The sequence below is a fragment of the Microtus pennsylvanicus genome, chromosome 13 (assembly GCF_037038515.1).
Source record: "Microtus pennsylvanicus isolate mMicPen1 chromosome 13, mMicPen1.hap1, whole genome shotgun sequence".
NCBI classification, from domain to species: Eukaryota; Metazoa; Chordata; class Mammalia; order Rodentia; family Cricetidae; genus Microtus; species Microtus pennsylvanicus.
In genome coordinates, this window is record NC_134591.1 from 372,292 (window position 1) to 393,491 (window position 21,200).

General features: G+C 38.8%; 1 long non-coding RNA gene across 1 annotated transcript in view; it reads left to right on the forward strand.

Annotated features, from left to right (window-relative positions):
* Positions 1-2,475: 2,475 nt before the first annotated feature.
* The window catches only part of LOC142833447 (uncharacterized), a 40,984-nt gene continuing 22,259 nt past the window's right edge, over positions 2,476-21,200 (forward strand). Inside the window, exon 1 of the long non-coding RNA XR_012907409.1 lies at positions 2,476-2,565. This is a non-coding gene — a long non-coding RNA (uncharacterized LOC142833447). The remainder of the gene's footprint in view (positions 2,566-21,200) is intronic.

The window sequence follows — 21,200 nt, forward strand, 5'->3', positions numbered from 1 at the left end:
GCTTGAACAACTACATATTTAGTTTCCAATTAGTGAACTCTCCCATGCAGGTATATTTAATCCTGGTTGACACCGTGAATTCAGCTCAGATGTTTGAGACACAGGCCATTGGCTGTAACTCCATGTGTCAGCTTACAGCACTCAGAAGCTAACATTTTACATGGGACAAAGTCATGCTTTCTCTTACTAATGGCATTCTCCCTACCAGGGAAGTGCCTACTCTGTTTCAAAGTCATTATAACTTATCGAAAATCCAAAAAACAAAAAAAAAAAAGAAAAACAAAGTCAGTATAACTAAGTGTTCAATTATTTTTTATTATTTTAAGAAATCAATTAATGGTTGTCATATTTTAGATTTCATTTTCTTCAAAGGCATAACTGCTATAATCTTGTATTTTCTAATGTTTCCCAGGTTTTGAATTTCATTTTTAAGAGCTGTTTATTTATTCATCTTTTTATTTATTTCAGATTAGAGCAGTGATTCTCAACCTGGTGGGTTATGACTCATTTTGGTGGATCAAATGAACCTATCACAGGACAGGCCTAAGACCATCAAAAAGTACAGATATTTATATTATGATTCATAACAGCAAAAATATAGTTATGAAGTAGTAGTGAAAATTGTTTTATAGGTGGGGAGAATACTACATCATGAGTAACTGTATTAAAGAGTCATAGCACTAGGAAGATTGCGAAAAACTGGTTTAGATCAGTGTCTCCTGTAGCTCGGGCTTGCATCATACTATGTAACTGAGAATTGCTATGAACTCCTAATCCTGCCTCTGCTACCTAGTGCTGCAAAAACAGTCCAGCAACTCCTACCATGCTGGACCTTGACTGGTCTGTGTGAAGGAGAAATAGATCAGTGAATGAGTATACTCCAACTTCTTTAGATTTTATTGTGAATTTACAAGTGAAGTGGGACCTGTGTAATAACTGAGTTCACGGACCAATTCTAAAGCCAGTATCGTCACATCAGAAAAAGGGATGGGAAAGAAGGAAGGTAAAAGCTTTCCTACTGTGACAGTAGTTGACATTAGCAGTGAGTAGTGAGGTAATCAATTTTAAATGTTCCATAAATGTGCTGACTGGCCATTTCATGGGTCCACAGACCATGCATACAAGAATCTATATAAAGAAATTAACTTATCATTAAAGCAAATTACTGTAGTTACAGTAGTTCAAGTAAAATAGAAGAGCTGGATAAAATGGTGTGGCCCTGCCTACCATGATTTATTTTCTAGGTTTAAGATGTATACTGTGAGAGAAATGATGTGAGTAGCACTTCGTGTGCTCTGATACAAATCCCTGGTCTCTGGGGCACATGACCATAAAATCTGTTTCAACTTTTTAACAGAATTTTTCAGGATTATAAATACATTATTTCCACTATCTCTTTCCTGCCTCTAAGCCCTCCCATAGACCCTTTGTTGTGTTCTAATTCTCATGGCTTCTTTTTGTTTAATAACAATTACTGTTTGTGACCTGTGTTTGTTTGCAAGACCTCCCAGCTATGAAGTAAGGGGTTGGCTACTCTGGACCTTGAGTGTGTAATGGAAAGTGTACATATAGGACCATGTGCCTTGGAGGAGGAACAGGAAGTGCTCTGGGAAAATGGAAGATTTTACTAAACTACAAAATTTCCAGATTAGTATCTTGTCTGACCATAGTGTGGAAGGACAAACCTGGAGGATTTTTGCTTTCTAAGACATTTGATTTCTGCTCTCCCAGTAGGGTAACTGCCAATGTCTGGAAGCCCAGCTGGGTGGTCCTAGCTAATGAGGGACTCTGGTTGGCAATTAGGAGCACCAGCAGGAGATAGTTTACAGGTTCTTTCCAGTATTGTATCCACATTCTCTTGCCTGTTCCCAAGACTTACCACAATCCCTCAGTGTCTTCTAATTCATGGCCCACTTGTCTTTAATAGCAGTTGTAAATGTGACCTGTGTTTCGCTGCAAGATTTCCCAGGTATGAGGCAATGGGTTGGCTGCAGTGCACATTGAGTGTGTAATAGGATGTGCACACAAAAGACCCTGTGCTTTGGATGAGGAACAGGATATGCTCTTTGAAAGTGGAGGATTATCTACTAAATTACTCACTTTCTATCTAGGGCCCTGACCACTGGGCTGGAAGGACAGAACAGGAAGTACTGTGCTATCTGAGTCATTTGATCTTTGATCACCCAGTAGGGGAGCTGACAATATTCTGAGGCCAAGATGAATGGCCCTAGCCAAGGAGAGATTCTTGAAAGTCTTAGCAATCAGGTATAATAGTGGCAGGTTTCTTGCAGGTTCTTTTCAGGATTCTTTTCTACTTTTATTGAAGTGAGTTTTTTTAACTATACTATTTTGTTTTTTAAAGATTTATTTATTTTTATTTTGCATACAAAAATCTGCCTCCATGTATGCCCACATGTCAGAAGAGGACACCAGATCTCATTACAGATGGTTGTGAGCCACCATGTGGTTGCTGGGAATTGAACTCAGGACCTCTGGAAAAGCAGTCAGTGCTCTTAACCACTGAGCCATCTCTCCAGCCCTAGGAATACCACAAGCTATGCCATGGTGAGTATAGGGTGTTCAGAGAAGGTCTGTTGAACTGTCATTTCTGCTGGGATTTGGATGGACCATGAGCCAGGCTGTGGTTCTGTTGCCCTATGTAATGACCTGGGCAGTGGTCGTTGTCCTCTGTGCCTCCCTGTATATGGATTTCCTGGGAAGAGGGACACTCTGCAGCCCCGGCAAGGTAGAATATTATACTTGTAATATCACTGTCCAGTGTACACACAGAGTCATGCTTTTGGTGTGCAGTGGGAAGACAGATTTGAAAACTTATAGTTTTATTTCTAGAAGTTCTGAATATTACATTCTACTTTCAAGTTTGTCTTATAAATGTTTCAAATAATTTAAAAGCTGGCAGAACTATGGTGATGTTGACTGTCTTTTAGCAATACATGATTAAAATGTTTCTAATTTGTCTGATACTACTAGCCACAATGATGTCATTCAGTGATATTTAGTTCCAGGTGACAAAAAGAGTTTCTGAGCTGCAGAGGTTTCTTAGGTGTGTATGGTGTTGGGCAGGTAGATAGGGCAGAATCTATATCTTGTGCCATAATCCATGTGACAGGAAGCAGAAATTATACTATATTGCTTTGGTATTGGGCATCAGTGAGACTGGGTTTACCTGAAAACATAACAAGACCGAAGGAGAGGTCTCTAGAGCATGGGGCCTCGCTGTTTGGAACAAATACCAGTAGCTGTAGGGTCAGAAAGAAGAGTTTATGGGTCATTTTGAGGTAGTTTTGTGAAAATTGTGAAGTCTTTATTTATTTAATTTCTCTACACATAGAATCATAGGTAGGCGAGTAACATTTTTTAAGATCACATGTCTTCTAAGTTTTCTTTGGTCTTTTTATTAATAGTTAATGATATTTTTCTGCCTATTCTCTCTTCTTTTTCTCTCCATCTCCTTTATTCTTTCTCAAATATTGTACACATTCTTGATTGTTGTTGCTTTTTCCCCCCAAGACAGGGTTTCTCTGTAGCTTTGGAGCCTGTCCTGGAACTTGCTCTGTAGACCATCTGACTTTGAACTCACAAAGATCCACGTGTCTCTGCCTCCCGTGTGCTGAGATTAAAGTGTGCATCACCACAACCCAGCAAGAATTCATATTATGTCAATTTGTGTACTATTTTTTCATAATCCCACTGATTACTCTGGGTGTTTCCACTATGAATATAACTTTGTAATCAGTTTTCCTGTTATAAATTGTTTTGCATTGTCATTTTAATGTATTTATCATGCAAATTTACCACACACATCATCTTAATTTTGATGCATCATGTTTCCAAGGGTCATTTATTTACTTCTTTATTTATTTTGGTTTTGTTGCTATTATTGTTAATCTGAGAGACTTTTGGTTTATTTGATAAAAGCCATTATGGGGATGTTGGCAGATGGCTCATCACATACTCATTTTGGAGAAGACCTATGTTCAGATACCTAACTCAAGTTGTTAGGCTCATAACTCTTCCATTTCAGATCCAAAGCATCTGAACCCTTCTTTTTTGTATGTCACCTGCATACATATGGAAGATATTCTAACTCATGTAAAATATATGCAAAAAATAACAATAAACTTGTTTTCAAAAGTACTTTTGACTTATAAAGCAATTAAAGTAAAACAAGTTGCTTTAGGTGTACACTGATTCTTTAAAAAATCTGTTATCTTGCATTTTGTTTAAAAATGTTTTCATTTCCTCACTCTGATTGCAGACTTACAGGCAATTATCAATCATGGGATACAAATGGTGTCTAAGTGACCCTAGGAGACATCCTATTCCTTACTATAAGATAATGAGATCCTTTTAGTAGTCAAAACTATTTTCTACGAAGTTAAGACATGAGAAGGTTTCAAGGGAATCTCTCCAATTTTGGTGGAACATCCCTCCTCACCCAAGCCATTTTTTGTTATTGTTAAAGGAGAGAGAACTGAAGTCTATAGGATGAGTGCTGGTCAGTGATTTCTTAGAGTTTGATTTTGGTTAAAATCTTGTAGTTTTTATTTAAAGGAGCACAATATGTCTTTGTGTCTTTGTCATCTATGTTATTGATTTTATTAATTGTTATTTAAGAATATTCTTCATTTCTGGAAAATAATGGTCTCACTAACTTTGTATTCAAAAAATTTCTCATGTTATTAGTTCCTTGAGTTTTTATTGGTTTGGGAAGTTTCTGTGGAGAGACAGTACTAGTTTTTTCTTCTTTATCTTATATGTTTGCCATTTTCCATTTTCTGGCATATCTATCTTCATGTTTGTGTTTTTGCTGGTCAAGTGACTGATGCTATTAGTACATTGCCTTTAGATCTTTAAAATATTTTTGTATAATATTGTCTTTTTCTCTTAATTAGCCTCAGCTATCAGCATGACATAGCTTAGAGTGATCTGAGAAAACACCAATTAGGGTATTCCTAGATCAGAATGTCTGATTAAATTGTCTGAGAGAGATTGTGTTGGTTTTGATTGATATGGGAAGGTTTTTCCACTGTGTTGGCAATATCCCTGAGCAAGCAGCTCTGGGATAGATAGAAGAGCTAGCTAAGCACAAGACACTGACAAAACAAGAGAGAAAGCCAGAAAATAATTGTTCCACATGTTTTGCCTTTAGCTATTATTTTTAGCTTGAGTATCCGCTTTAAGCTCCCATAATTAAGAATTGTGAAATAGGGTTAACAACCAAATAAACTTACTCATTACCTGAGTTGCTTTTGATTAGATAATGTAATAGCAGCAACAGAGAAGAAAGTTGGAACAAAAATGGGACTCAAGTGCTGCAAAAGACTTTGGAATGTTGACTGTTATAAGAATGCTACAGATATCATAAAACTGAACAAAAAGCCTAATCAGCTGTTCTTTTGGGACCTAGAAGATGGAAATGTTGAGAGTAATGGCAGAGAGTGGAGGTCAAAGTCATAAAATTTTTGTGGGTTGTAAGCTCTGCAGGGAACCATGGAGTTGGCCTGACCTAACTTCCTTGAGAGACCTGTGTCATAGGTTTTTCAGTTCCAGTTGAATTCCCTCAGATAGTGAAACGTTCAGGCTGATTTGTGTTTCTTTGTATGATCCCTTAGTAGTCAAGGAATCATGAAAGTTTAACATGACAATTCAATTTAAACATTAATCTTGTGTACACTGTATAGCTTGCAAATTTTATTATATCCTGGTGTATACAGGTGCCTAGGCTTGCAATAATTATAAAAAATTATTTTAATTACAAGACTGCTTAGCCAATAGCTTAGGCTTTTTATTAAGTAACTCTTACATCTAAAATTAACCTATTTCTATTAATCTTTGTGTCATCACATGACTGTGGCCTACCAGTAAGGTTCCATCCAGCATCTTTCTCCTTCGGCAGCTACATGGCATCTCCCTGACTCTGTCTTCTTTTCTCCTTTATCTCTGCTTGGAATTTCCACTTGTTCTATTCTGTGAAGCCATAAGCCCAAAGTAGCTTCTTTATTAACCAATGGTAATAAAACATCTTCATAGCATACAGGAGGAATCGCACATCACCTCCTATTTTCTGTCTAAATAAAAAGGAAGGTTTCGATTTTGACATAACAAGATTACATATAATGAAACCATTATCCAGCAAGAATTAGAGTTACAATATTTAGTCCCTTTACACTTGGCAAGTTAAGAAAAATACTATATCATCTATTCCATCTTTTTGAGTCTAAGGTTTTATGTCTAATCTATTTTTTTATAATTATAAAACTGTCTCTTTCTTCAACTCCATCAAAGAATCCAGAAGGATATACTACTACCTAAGTAAACAGGAAGTACGTTGTAAGCAACTTCTAAAACTCTAGAATTGACAAAGACATCTTGCTGCCTGGACAGTCACCCAAAGTTCTTCTGTAACAGTGGGACATCCATCTCCAGCCTATAGGCCCATAGTGTCTGGCAGACTTTTCCATGAAGCAGGAAATTTCAAAGACAGTTCTGCCTATATTGGCAGTTTGTTAGTCACCTTTTTTTGTGGATCCTGCAGAATGTCTGGCAGACTCTTGCATGGAGCAGGAACTTTGAATGACTTTCTCACCTTCTTTAGGCAACTTTAGCAGTCATTTTTCTGTGGGTCCTGAGTGTCCAGTTTATAAAACATACCATGAAGCAATTCCAGCAGAAGTTTCTTGCCCAAATGGCTAGTCACATTGAAGGCAAATTCCATAATGAGATTCTTTAATGCCCATCAACCTCTCTGAAATAATATGTGCTGCCAGAGGCAGATGTGGCTCACTGTCATGAAAAGTCCTAAGTTTTTAAAACATTTTAAATGCCATATTATGTATGTCTTTGAAAGATTTAAAGAATACTTATCCCATCTGAAATATATCTCTGTACTTCTAGAAAGCCTAACATGACTAAAAGTTTAACTGTTATAAAAGACAATCTATTAATTTGTATTTCCTTTTATTTATTTTATTGAAAAAAATTCTGCCTTCTCCCCACCTCCCATTTCCCTCCCCCTCCTCCCCCTTCTTCCCCTCCTCTCTCCCTACCCCCACACCCCTCCCCCTCTCCAGTCCAAAGAGCAGTCAGGGTTCCCTGCCCTGTGGGAAGTCCAAGGTCCCCCCCCTCCATCCAGGTCTAGGAAGGTGAGCATTCACACAGGCTAGGCTCCCACAAAGCCAGTTCATGCAGTAGGATCAAAACCCAGTGCCATTTTCCTTGGCTTCTCATCAGCTCTCATTGTCCGCCATGTTCAGAGAGTCCGGTTTTATTCCATGCTTATTCAGTCCCAGTCCAGCTGGCCTTGGTGAGCTCCCAACAGATCAGCCCCACTGACACAGTGTGTGGGTGCACCCCTTGCAGTCCTGACTCCTTGCTCATGTTCTTCCTCCTTCTCCTCCTCATTTTGACCTTGGGACCTCAGTCCAGTGCTCCAATGTGAGTCTCTGTCTCTATCTCCAACCATCACCAGATGAAGGTTCTATGGTTATATGCAAGATATTCATCAGTATGGCTATAGGATAGTGCCATTTCAGGTTCCCTCTCCTCAGTTGCCCAAGGAACTAACTGGTATGACCACTGTATCCCTAATCTCTCCAAGACCTTTATCATAAACGGATGTTGAATTTTGTCAAATGCTTTTTCACCATCTAATGAAATGATCATATGGCTTTTTCTTTCAGTTTATTTATATGCCGGATTACAGTGATAGATTTTCATATGTCTAACCAGTTCTGCAGACCTGGGATGAAGCCTATTTGATCATAATGGATAATTTTTCTAATGTGTTCTTGGATTCGGCTTGCCAGCATTTTATTGAGAATTTTTGCATCGATGTTCATGAGTGAGATTAGCCTGTAATTCTCTTTCTTGGTTGAGTCTTTGTGTCATTTTGGTATCAGGGTAACTGTAGCTTCATAAAAGGAATTTGGCAATGACTCTTCTGTTTCTACGTTGTGAAATACATTAAGGAGTATAGGTATTAGGTCTTCTTGGAAGTTCTGGTAGAATTCTGCATTGAAACCCTCTGAACCTGGGCTTTTTTTGGTAGGGAGGTTTTTGATAACAGCTTCTAATTCTGCACAACTCTCGGTCTATTTACATTGTTCACCTGGTCCTGGTTCAACTTTGGTATATGGTACTTATCTAAAAAAATGTCCATTTCTTTTACATTTTCCAATTTTGTGGCATACAGGCTTTTGTAGTAAGATCTAATGATTCTCTGAATTTCCTCTGTGTCTGTGGTTATGTCCCTCTTTTCATTCTGATCTTAATTTGCATGTTCTCTCTCTGTCGTTTAACTAGTTTGGATAGGGATTTATCAATCTTGTTGATTTTTTCTCCAAGAACCAGCTTTTTGTTTCATTGATTCTTTGGATTGTTTTCTGTGTTTCTATTTTGTTGATTTCAGCCCTCAGTTTGATTATTTCCAGTCTTCTACTCCTCCTAGGTAAGTCTGTTTCATTTTTTCTAGAGCTTTCAGGTGGGCTGTTAAGTCTCCAATGTTTGCTTTCTCCATTTTCTTTTTTTTTTTCTTTTTTGAGACAGGGTTTCTCCGTAGCTTTTTGGTTCCTGTCCTGGAACTAGCTCTTGTAGACCAGGCTGGCCTCGAACTCACAGAGATCCGCCTGCCTCTGCCTCCCGAGTGCTGGGATTAAAGGCGTGCGCCACCACCGCCCGGCTCTCCATTTTCTTTAAGTGGGTATTTAGTGCTATGAACTTTCCTCTTAGCACTGCTTTCATAGTGTCCCATAGGTCTGAGTATGTTGAAAGCCTCTAGAAGACACATTTATTAAAACACTATGCTTGCCTGGCCTCCCTTGCCTACTCGGGCATCATCTGGCCTTTCTGTTGTGTGTATGCATCACTGCCTGTGGGCTGCATAGGTAGAGGCAGATTTGGGGTTTCCTGGAATAAGCCTTAAATCAGTAGAGGCTTAGACTGATCATCTTCTCTAAGTCCATGATGAGGAAAGGGCTTCTCAGAGTGTTGCCACCTCACCTCCTGTTCCCCAGCAGCTGCCACCGGAGCCTGAACCCCTCCCTCCTCTTCATCCCCTTATGATGGCAGTGCTTTCTCTAAGCTTTCCAAGCTGTGACTGTCCAACTGGAACATGAGTAATAAAATCTTGGAGAAATTGGGGATATTATATTATATTATATTATATTATATTATATTATATTATATTCCTTTCTAGGACTGGTTTCTATAGCAGCTAGTATGGCTACTGGGATTAAAGGTGTGTGTTACCACTGCCTGGTCAGTAAGACTGACCAATGGGGCTGTTTTACTCTTTGAACTTCAGGCAAGCTTTATATATTACAACATAAATGAAATGCCACTACATCCAATACAGGATGAGCCTGTCTTCCCAAAACTACTTCAACTGCCTGCAGCTGTTCCTGGGCTAGGCTTTTATGTCAATGAGCTGTGTGTCTGGGAAGAACTTTTGTCACAGGAACATAGTCTAGGCTTGTATCCATGGTCTCTTAGTGTCTGCAGTACATCTATCTAGGACCTTCTGGCTTTCATGGTTTCCATAGAGAAGTCAGGTGTAAGTCTAATAGGTTTACCTTTTTAAGTAATTTGACCTTTTTCCTTTGCAGCTCTTAATATTCTTTCTTTATTCTGTATGTTTTGAGTTTTAATTCTTATATGGAGATTTTTTTTATCCAGTCTATTTCTCTATGGTTCTTGAACCTTCATAGGAATAACTTTCTTTAGGTTGGGAAAGTTTTCTTCTATAATTTTATTAAATATATTTTCTGGACCGTTAATCTGTACTTCTCCTTCTTCTACCCCTATTATTCTTTGATTTGGTCATTTTATTGTGACCCAGATTTCCTGAATGTTTTGTGATGAGAATTTGTTGTATTTGCTGTTTTCCTTGATCAGTGCATTTATTTTCTCTGTGGTATCATCAGTGTCTGAGATTCTTTCTTCTATCTCTTGTATTCTGTTGGTAATACTTGTCTCAGTAGTTCCTGTTCGTTTACCCAGATTTTCCATCTCCTGCCTTCCTTGGTTTGGTTTTCTTCATTACCTCCATTTCATTCTTCAAGTCTTGAACCGTTTCCCTTACCTGTTTGATTGCTTTTTCTTGTTTCTCTTGTTTTTCTTGGGTATCTTGGAGAGATTTATTCATTTCCTCTACCTTTTTGTTTGTCATCTCTATTTCTTTAGGGCAGTTTTTCACCTCCTGTTTAAGGTCCTCTATTATTTTCATATAGTTCCATTTAAAGTCGATTTCTTCTATTTCTTCTGGAGTAGGGTGTTCAGTTCTTCTTGTTTTGCGATCCCTGGATTCTGGTGATGTCATGTTGCCTTTCAGGTTGTTGGAGGAATTCTTGCATTGGTGCCTGCCCATCACTTCCTTCAAATGGAGCCAGGAGAGGCCTGGTGTCTTGGTTCAGTCTTTGCTGTGACTGAATCTCTGGGTGGATCTCCTCAGTGTAGAAGCAGGAACTGTTCCTGTCTGTATGGAAGTCCTCAGCACCATCCAGATGGAACTCCTCAGCACTGAAACAGGGAAGCCTGGTAGCCTAAAGACCCACGGACAGAAGGGCTAACGTGGGAAGCAGGGCGGGGTCGAATAGAACACAGGAGACCCTGCAGCACAAGGTGAAAGTGCCCTCGCTCCCTTGCAGGGGACCTTCAGGCCTGCCTGATAGGCAGGCACTCACCCCTCTGGTTGGGTAGCCTTGGTGCAGGAGCAGGAAACTATTCCTGAGCCAAGGATCTTGCAGACAACAGGGCAGGCTTGGGGGGGGGGGTCTAATTTGTATTGCATCTTTAAATGAGCTGCACAAATATAATACCTTAAACAAGAACATATATATATATAAACAAAATTGACCTTAAATTTTTATCAATAGGTCAAAATCTATGCAAATGCAAAGTATTATCTCTATTTCATGGCTCCTTTAAATGTAAACAAATGTTTATAAACAATATTTGGGAATTTGGTAGTAGTTCTCTCCATACTCCTTCCTACTTTTTGTTTGTAGGGATCTCTGCATGGGCTTGCATCAGCCCCTGGAAGAAGCCTCTTTAATAACAATTAAGCTAAACAGCAATCTATGATAATAGCAGAAAATAGTTATGAATCATTTCATTGATATTTTTTCTTGGTCAACTGTATTTGGTTCTACCCTTGTTCTCTGAGCCATTCAAGTTCCAGCTCCTGGCCATGTAGGCAGTGTCAGTTATGGACTTCCTCTCACAGTATGAGCTTCAAGTTAGACCAGTCATCTATTGGCCACTAAGCAAGTTCTGAGTCACCAGTGCCCCAGCGTATCTTGCAGGTAGTACAAGTGTGGGTTGAATGTTTTGTGGTTGGCTTGGTGTCACAGTTCCACTGGTAGCCTTATGTGGTTACAGAAGATGGCTAGTTCAACCTCCTCTTGCATACTAGGAGTCCTCACTAGGGTTACCTTTATAGGTTCCAGAAAGTTTTCGCTACACTGTTTCCACATCCCCTGTTAAAAGTTCCCCTATTCCAGTTATCTCTCCCTGTCTTCTCCCCACCTGTCTTTTTTTCACTCACCTGATCCTTCCTGTTCCCATCCCCACCTGCCTCCAGTGCACCCATAAAATCTGTTTTATTTCTTCTTACCAACGAGATGCATTCATCTCCCGTAGAGCTGTTCTTGTTACTTAGCCTTTCTGTGTCTATGGAGTGTACTGTGATTAACTGTGATTACTGTGATTATACTTTAACTGGTAATATCCACCCATAAGTAAATACATGCCATGTTTATCTATGTGATTCTGTGTTTCCTCACCTAGGATATTAAAGAACTCAAGAAACTAGACAACAACAAACCAAATAATCCAATTATAATGGGGAACACCTCTAAACAGAATTCTCAGTAAAGGAATCTAAAGTGACTGAGAAACACCTGAAGACATGTTCAACATCCTTAGCCATTAGGGAAATGAATATCAAAACTACTTTGAGATTTCATCTTACAAGTCTTAGAACTGTTAAGATCCATAACACAAGTGACAGCTAATGCTGGCAAGGGGATTCATTGCTGTTGCAAGTACAAACTTGTACAGCCAATGTGGAAATTAATATGCAGTCCTCAGGAAATTGGGAGTCAATCTACCTCAAGACCAATGTATACCACTCTTGAACATATACCCAAAAGATCCTACCACAAGGACATTTGCTCAACTGTGTTCATGGTGGCTTTGTTCATAAAAGCCATAAACTACTATATCTGAGAGAGATTGTGTTGATTGATGATTGATGTGTGATGGCTCCTCCACTGTGGGTTGCAATATCTCTAAGAAAGCGGGCTTGGGATACAAAAGGCACCAATCTGACTAGGCAAGAGAGAAAGCCAGGAAACAATCTTTGTCCATGTATTTTTGCCTTCAACTATTAGCTTGCTTTTCTATCCTAGGCTCCCAAAATGATGAAGCCAAAATACCCCCACTCATTGCCTGAGCTGCTTTTCATTAAAAGATTTAATCAGAGCAACATAAATGCAAGTTAGAACAAGAAATGGAAAACCAGAAGTAATATTGTTGCTAGGCAGAACCTGGGAATGATGTCCCTTGGAAGAGTATAGAAGATATCAAAACTTTAGGTGGCAAAAAAATAGAAAGTAGTACACAGAATTAATTAGCTTTTCTTGTAGGATCAGAAAGATGGAAATGTTAAGAGAAATGATAGAAAGTGGAGATTGAAATCATAGAATTTCAGTTGAAATTGATTAAGGTAGAGGTCATTTGTGTGATATTTTGGCTCCAAAATATGTCTTTTTCTGCCTGTGACCTGGAAATTTAGTAAAGCAGAATTTAAAAATATGAGCTAATTTCTTAAATGGAATATTGAATGTGGTGGATGGTTATTACTGATGATTCATTCAAGACCATAGTGGAAAAAAAACAAGTGGGGCAGAAATAAATGAAAATGAAAAGGCAGTTTCTTATGGCAGTCAATTACTGGAACAGGCTGGGATTTTCAAGGATTTTATCACCATTATAGAGAAGGACCTTGCTATGGAATGGAAGCCTAGCAAGGTGCTCTAAGGGTAAGACTCCATTCACATAAGCATTCAACTTATGGAAGGCGTAAGCAAAGTGATTCCCAACTGTAACCCTAAATGCATTTTTCTTCATTGGTGACCATGAGCCTATAGTGACCCAGGTCAGGATGTAATTGATTGAATAAAAACCTCCCATATAGGAAGATGTATTTGAACATGTCTCTTTTCTTGGCAACTTTCATTTGATTGCTTGTGAATCCAGTAGGAGGATGAGCCTTTCTGGATGAAATTCCTCATTGGACACGTGATATGAGTTTCTATAGCCTCAACCCATTCCCTGTTCTTTGTGCCTGCTATGTTGTGGTTGAAACTAATTGGTCAGCTTTCTTCTTTTGCTGTCATGACTTCCCTACCATTATAAACTCTATCACTAAATCACATTAGATTCAGTAGAATTACCTGCTATTTGATGCTAAGACAGTTTGGTAGCCTACAGTTTTCACTTTTGTTTGTTTATTTCTGAATACAAGATTTGTCTGTGTAGCCCTAGATGTCCTGAAAGTTGCTCTATATACCAGGCTGGCTTCAAACTCAGAGATCCCCTGAACCTGATTCCCAAGTACTGGGATTAAAAGTGGGCCTGGATTTTTTGTTTTGATATTGTTCTATGATGATTTTTGTTCCTATCAAGCATATGCTGTTGTACTGAGCTTCACCCATATCTTGAATTTTAAAATTTGACAGAGGGTATCATTATGTTTCCCAGGATGGCATGTATTCATGACATTGATACTGGTTGTGCTTTCTGAGCCATTGGATTGCAGGTGCATCACCTTCTTCTTCCTGCCTATTTTGTTTGGTTTGAATTTTTATTTTAATATGAGTATTTACTTGTACATGGATATGTACCATGTAAGTGCCTGATCCTTATATTGATTAAAAGATGGAACTAGAAACGCTGAACTTGGAATAATGAATAGTTGTGATCCCCCCATGTAATTCCTTGAGTCAGACCAGGAGTACTCTTTACTGTTGAAACATGTTTCCTGCTCAGTGTTGATTATTTGTGATCAACATAAATATTTGATGTTTTCATTTGTCCATTTATAAGAGTGTTATTGCTGGGTAGGTTGATCCCAAATTTCCTGAGACACCACACTGCTTTCCATAGTGGTTGCACAAGTTTGCATTCCCACCAGCAATGGATGAGTGTACCCTTTACTACACATCCTCACCAGCAAAGGCTATCATTGGTGTTTTTGATTTTAGCCATTCTGACAGGTGTAAGATGGTATCTCAAAATTGTTTTGATTTGCAGTTTTCTGATCACTAAGGAGGTTGAGCATGACCTTAATTGTCTTTTGGCCATTTGAACTTCTTCTGTTGAGAATTCTCTGTTCAGTTCAGTACCCTATTTTTTAATTGGGTTAAGTAGCATTTTAACATCTAGTTTCTTGAGTTCTTTATATATTTTGGAGATCAGACCTTTGTCTGTTGCGGGGTTGGTGAAGATCTTCTCACAGTCAGTGGGTTGACAGTGTCCTTTGCTTTACAGAAGATTCTCAGTTTCAGGAGGTCCCATTTATTCAATGAGGTCCTTAATGTCTGTGCTGCTGGGGTTATACGTAGGAAGTGGTCTCCTGTGCCCATATGTTGTAGAGTACTTCCCACTTTCTCTTCTATCAGGTTCAGTGTGTTTGGACTGATATTGAGGTCTTTAATCCATTTGGACTTGAGTTTTGTGCATGGTGATAGATATGGATCTATTTTCATTCTTCTATAGGTTGACATCCAGTTATGCCAGCACCATTTGTTGAAGATGATTTCTTTCTTCCATTGTATACTTTTAGCTCCTTTATTGAATATCAGGTGTTCATAGGTCCATCAGCATTTCTTGGTTTAGTAAGTTTCTGTGGAGAAACAGTTTTAGTTTTCTCCTCTTGATCTTAGAGGCTTACTTTTTCTCATTTCTTGACCTATCTGTGTTTTTCAGTTCTTCATGTTTGATATGGTTAATATATTGATTTTGTGTTAAAAAATCTTCTTCTCCTATATTATCATCTCTACCTTAATTAGCTTCAGCTGTCAACATGATGTAGATTAGAGTCATCTTGAGAGAACATCAGTTGAGGCTTTGCCCAGATCAAAATTGCTATTTTTTCCTAACTATGGGAAAATTGTGTTGATTGATGATTCATGTGGGAAGGCTCTTCTCTTCCACTCATGGTTTCAATACCCTAAGAAAGTGGGACTGAGAGGGATAAGTAGGCTAGCTGAACAAGAGAGAGTGACTAAGCAAGAGCGAAAACCAGTAAATATTTTTCCTTAGTGTCTCTTGCCTTCATTTTGTAACTTGAATTTCTATCCTAAGCTTCCACAGTTGTGGGTTGTGATCTGGAAATATCAGTCAAAGAAACCCGTTTATTACCTCACATGCTTTTATTTAGGGAATTTAATCACAGCAAGAAATGAATAAATTAGGTCAAAATGTGGTACACCAAAAGTGATTTTGTTGCTGGGTAGAATGTGGAAACGTTGTCTTTTGGAGGAATGTGGAGGATATTAGGACTTTAGGTGGCAAAAGGAATAGAAAACTGTACAGAGCTTAATTAACAATTCCTGTAGGACTAGGAATATGGGGGTGTTGAAAGTAATGCACACAGTGGAGCTCATTGGATTTCAGTGGGAAATAGATTTCATGAAAAATTTATCTATGGGTCATTTGTATAATATTTTCTTCCCAAATCATTCCAATTTTCTCCATTCCCTGAGAAGTTGAGTAAGGCCAACTTAAAAAGTAGTTGGGAAGCCGGGCGGTGGTGGCGCACGCCTTTAATCCCAGCACTTGGGAGGCAGGGGCAGGCGGATCTCTGTGAGTTCGAGACCAGCCTGGTCTACAGAGCGAGTTCCAGGACAGGCTCCAAAAACCACAGAGAAACCCTGTCTCGAAAAAACCAAAAAAAAAACAAAAAAAAAAAAGTAGTTGGGAGATTTCTTAGACAAAGCATTGATTCGGTTGGGTATTTATTCCTGATGATTTATTTAGGTCTACAGTGGAAAAAAATGAGTGATGTGGATAGAAACAAAAAGTCAGTTTTGTGGAGAAAAACAACACTAGGAAGATTCAAAGGGCAGTCCTGTCATGAAAAAGAGGACAAAATTTCAAGAAGTTTAGAACCATTAAAGAGAAGGCCCTTCTTATTGTTTGAAGCCTAGGAAGGTAACTTAGGGAAAGATTTCATCTGTCCAAGTCTTCAATTTCTCAAAGGAATAGGCAACCTGATTCCTAATCTGAGAAAGCAACTTCATGCAGAAGCTGCTGGAACTCTGAACGAAGCATAGTAGCATCCACAACAACTTAGAAGCCAAATTGTGTGTGTTGTGGAGGGACCCATGTTGTATTGTTTCTGGAAAAAAGAAAGAAGCAAAATTTTAAAGTCATAAATTCTTCCTCTTTAGTTTCAGTTGAACATGGTTTTGTCCATCTGTGTTTGGCAGAGTCAGAAACCCACTGAAGAGACTGTGAAACTTTTTATTGCATGAAGCTGTGAAGATGAAGACAGAGTTGTATTTTTAGATGATAGGATGTTGTAATACCCAAGCTATGAGATATCTGCCATGGAGAACTACATATAGGAGGTAGATATATACATATATATAATAAATATATAAGGATATATATATGTATATATATATAATTTTTCATGAATAGTGCTATCTAAGCTCTTTGAAAATGAATCCCTACCTGTCTGAGGCACAGCTAAAGGATTTGTTGTTTGCCCTACTGAGTTTTCGTGTTACCATGAACCAATCTTCCCTCACTGTGTCCACATTTCTCTCTCTCTCTTTTCAAAATTTATTCTTCTTGTAAACACAGGCTGCTTATTCATTTCCCAGGCACCCAGACCCAAAGAATCACAGAGAAACTATATTAATTACAGCACTGTTTGGCCTACTAGCTCAGGCTTCTTAGTAACTTGCTCTTTCATCTTAACCCACGTCTATTAATCTCTGTGTCACCACGAGGCTGTGGCCTACTGATAAGGTTCTGGGGCGTCTTTCTGCTTTGGCAGCTACATGGCCTCTCTTACATTCTGCCTACTCTCTATATATCTCTTCCAACCTGGCTATATTCTGCCTTGCCAAAGCAGCTTTATTCATTAACCAATAAAAGCAACACTTATACAGAAGGACATCACACATCACTTTTCTTATAATATATCCCAACTGCAGTTTTTCTGTTCTCCATTTCTCTCAGTCCTCTCCACAACTCCCTTCTCCACCAGATCCACTCAATCTTCATTTCCCTTCAGAATAGAGCAGACACACAAGAGATATCAATAAAGCCATATATAGCAAATTGAAATTAGACTAGGCACATATCAAAGACTGCATGGGTCAATCTAGTAGGAGAAAAAGGGTTCCAAGAGCAGGCAAAAGAGTCAGAGACATTCCCCACTCCCACTGTTAGGAGTTGCACAAAAATAGCATGCTACAAATGATAACACATATAGAGAGGAATTGGGGCAAACTCCTACAGGCTCCATGATTGCTATTTCAGCCTCTGTGAGCTCCTAAGAGCCCTGCTTAGTTGATTCTGTGGCCTGCGTTCTCCTGTATTATTTTAGTTAGAAAAGATTTTGACTATGAATTTTTTTGAAATTTTTTTCTGTGTTTTTGGGGTGAGATAGTTCTCCATTTCCTGTTATTATTAGGGTTGGTATTTTTCTAGTGTTTCAGATTTCCTGGATGTTATGTTTCAGGAAATTTTTGGTTTAACATTTTCTTTGATCAATATGTCCATTTCTTTGATCATGCCTTTAAAGTCTGAAATTCTCTGTTCAATATCTTATTTGATTATTTAGATTTTCATTTTCATAATTATTTCAGTTCATATTTTTTAATTGCTCCTATTTCTATTTTAAGGTCTTGAACAGCTTCATTTCTGCCAACTGTTTCTTTGTTTGTTTTTGGTTTTCTTTAAGGGATATATTAATTTTCTCCAATACTGCATTTATCTTTTCTCTACTTTTTTTAAAAAGGGATTCATTTACTTCTTTAAGGACTTCTGTCATCTTCGTAAAGTTGGTCTTAATTGTGCTTCAACTCTATTGGAATATTCAGAGCTTGCAGCAGTAGGATACCTGGAATCTGGTAGTGACTTATTGCTCTGGCTGTTGTTGATTGTGTTTTTATGTTGGTGTCCAAGTATCTGGGTTTTAGGAATTTGTGGATCTAGGTACTCATCTCTCAGTTTGTCTTTGTTGCATGGGTGTTATTTTGCTTGGTTTCTATTTGCTTTCTAATTTTCTGCTTTATGTGGCCTATGGTTGAGCAGGTGCTCTCATCCCAAGTTAGAGCTGGAAATCTTACAAATGGTGTTCACCCAATGTTTGGGCATGAAAGGAGAGGAGACCATAGGGAATTTGGAGATAGTGTTGATGGGGACTGAGAGACTGAGGAAGGCCATTTGGAAGGTGGCCTACATAGACTTCTTGCAGATAGTTGAAGTTGAAGGCTACAACACAGAGAAGAGGAGGGAAGTGGGATTGGGGATAGTGTTGTGGAATTATTAAAAGAATGGAGGTGCACAGATAAACCCATGTGAATTTCTGGTGACTTCCATAGGTTCTGGTCCAGCAGAGAGTCTTTACCTCTGTTTCCCTACCTGGTTTTTTTATTTTGGCTCATGTGGCCTGCACTTGAGCAGAGGCTATGCATCTGATATAGGGGTGGGTACATGGTTTTGGTAGTAGCAGCTGTAGGGTTGCTGAAAGATCATGTCTGTGGGAATGTAGGGAGTGTGGAAATTTCATGGGTTTGTGGTCTGCCTATCTGTTCTCACTGGTGTGACATACACATGAGTCTGCCTAAGATGGGAGGTGTAACACAGTCATATTCCTGTTTTTATGAATGGGACTATGCCCTGTGCCATTATATGTTGTAAATCTTTATTTTTTTTTTATTTTACAACATGTGACAGTCAAGAGATTGTCTAAAATGTCAGAAGAGACTTTGGACATTTGTGATGTTTGGGCTGCTACAGATTATAAGGATCATTGAACTTACACTAAATGCATTTTATTTTTATTTGTATTTATTCTTCTTGTATTCTATATATCCTGATTCAATTCTCACCCTCCTCTACTCATTCCAGTTCCTCCCCCACCAAATCCCATTGTCCCCGCCCCACTGCTTCCTTTTCCCTTCAAAAAAAAAAAAGAGCAGACCTCCCAGGGAAATCAACAAAATAAATCATACCAAGGTGCAATAAGACTAGGCACAGACTCTTATTTCAAGGCTAGACAAGGCCAATGCAATAGAAGGAAAAGGGTCCTAAGAACAGAAAAAGAGTCAGAGATGCCATGACTCCTACAGTTAGGAGTTTCACAAACACCCCAAGCTGAACTATAGCATGTATGCAGAGGACCTGGCACAGAGCCATGAAGACTCTGTGATTGCTACATCAGTTTTCTTTGAGCCACTATATGCCCTACTTAGTTGATTGTGTGGGCCATGTTCTCCTGATTTCCTCAACCACTGAATGCTACAATCCTCACACCCTCCTTCTACAAGATCAATACAGCTCAAGCTTATGTTTGGGTAAGGATCTCTGATGGGCTTCCATCAGCCCCTGGAAGAAGCCTCTTTAATAACAAGTAGGCCAGGTGTCAACCTATGATTATAGCAAGAAATAGTTAAGAATCATTTTATTGATATCTTTTCTTGGTCAGCTGTTATTTGGTTCTACCCTTGTTCTCTGAGCCATTCAAGTTCTGGTTCCTGGCCATCTAGGCAGTTTTCAGTTATGGGTTTCCTCTCATAGTATGAGCTTCAAGTTAGACCAGTCATTTATTGGCCATTAAGAAATCTCAGAGTCACCAGTGTCCCAGCATATCTTGCAGGTGGTACAAGTGGGTTGAATATTTTGTGGCTGGCTTGGTGTCCCAGTCCCACTGGGAGCTTTATGTGGTTACAGAAAACGGCTAGTTCAACCTCCATATTCTTGATTACTAGGAACAGTCACTAGGGTCACCTTTATAGTTTCCAGAATGTTTTCACTACAGTTTCCACATCCCCTGTCTTTCCCTGTCTTCTCCCCATCTGTCTCTTCCTCGCTCACCTGATCCTTCCTCTTCCCATCCCCCCTGCCTCCAGTATACCCACAAGATCTGTTCTATTTCTGCTTACCAGGGAGATCCATGCATCTCCCCTAGAGCTGTTGTTACTTAGCCTGTCTGTGTCTATGGATTGTACTGTGATTAACTGTGATTACTGTGATTATACTTTACTTAACTGCTAATATCCACCTATAAGTGAGTAAATATCATATTTTTCCATGTGATTATGGGCTTCCTCACCTAGGATATTAAAGAATTCAAGAAACTAGACAAGAACAAAGCAAATAATCCAACTATAATGGGGAACACTTCTAAACAGAATTCTCAGTAAAAGAATCTAAAGTGACTGAGAAACACTTTAAGACATGTTCAACATCTTTAGCCATCAGGAAAATGAATATCAAAACTACTTTGAGATTTTATCTTACACCTGTTAGATTTGTTAAGCTCCATAAATCAAGGGGCAGCTAATACTGGCAAGGACATGTAGCAAGGGGATTCATTTTACAAGTGCAAACTTGTACAGCCAATGTGGAAATCAACATGCAGTCCTCAGGAAGTTGTGAGTCAATTCACCTCAAGACCCAGCTATACCACTCTTGGACATATATCCAAAAGATCCTACCACAAGGACATTTGCTCAACTGTGTTCAGAGTGGCGTGGTTCATAAAAGCCATGACTGCTGTATCTGGGAGAGATTGTGTTGATGATTCACGTGGGAAGGCTCCTCCAATGAGGGTGGCAATATCCCTAAGAAAGTGGGCTTGGGCTACAAAAGGGAGCTATCTTAGCATGAATGAAGGAGTGACTGGGCAAGAGAGAAAGCCAGGAAACAATCTTTGTCCATGGATTTTTGCATTCAACTATTAACATGATTTTCTATCCTAAGCTCTAAAAATGATGAAGTCAAATTCCCCCACTCATTGTCTGAGCTGATTTGGTTAGAGGATTTAATCAGAGCAACATAAATGCAAGTAGGACAAAGAAATGGAAAACCAAAAGTAATATTGTTGCTAGGCAGAACCTGGGAATGATGCCTCTTGAAAGAGTGTAGAAGAT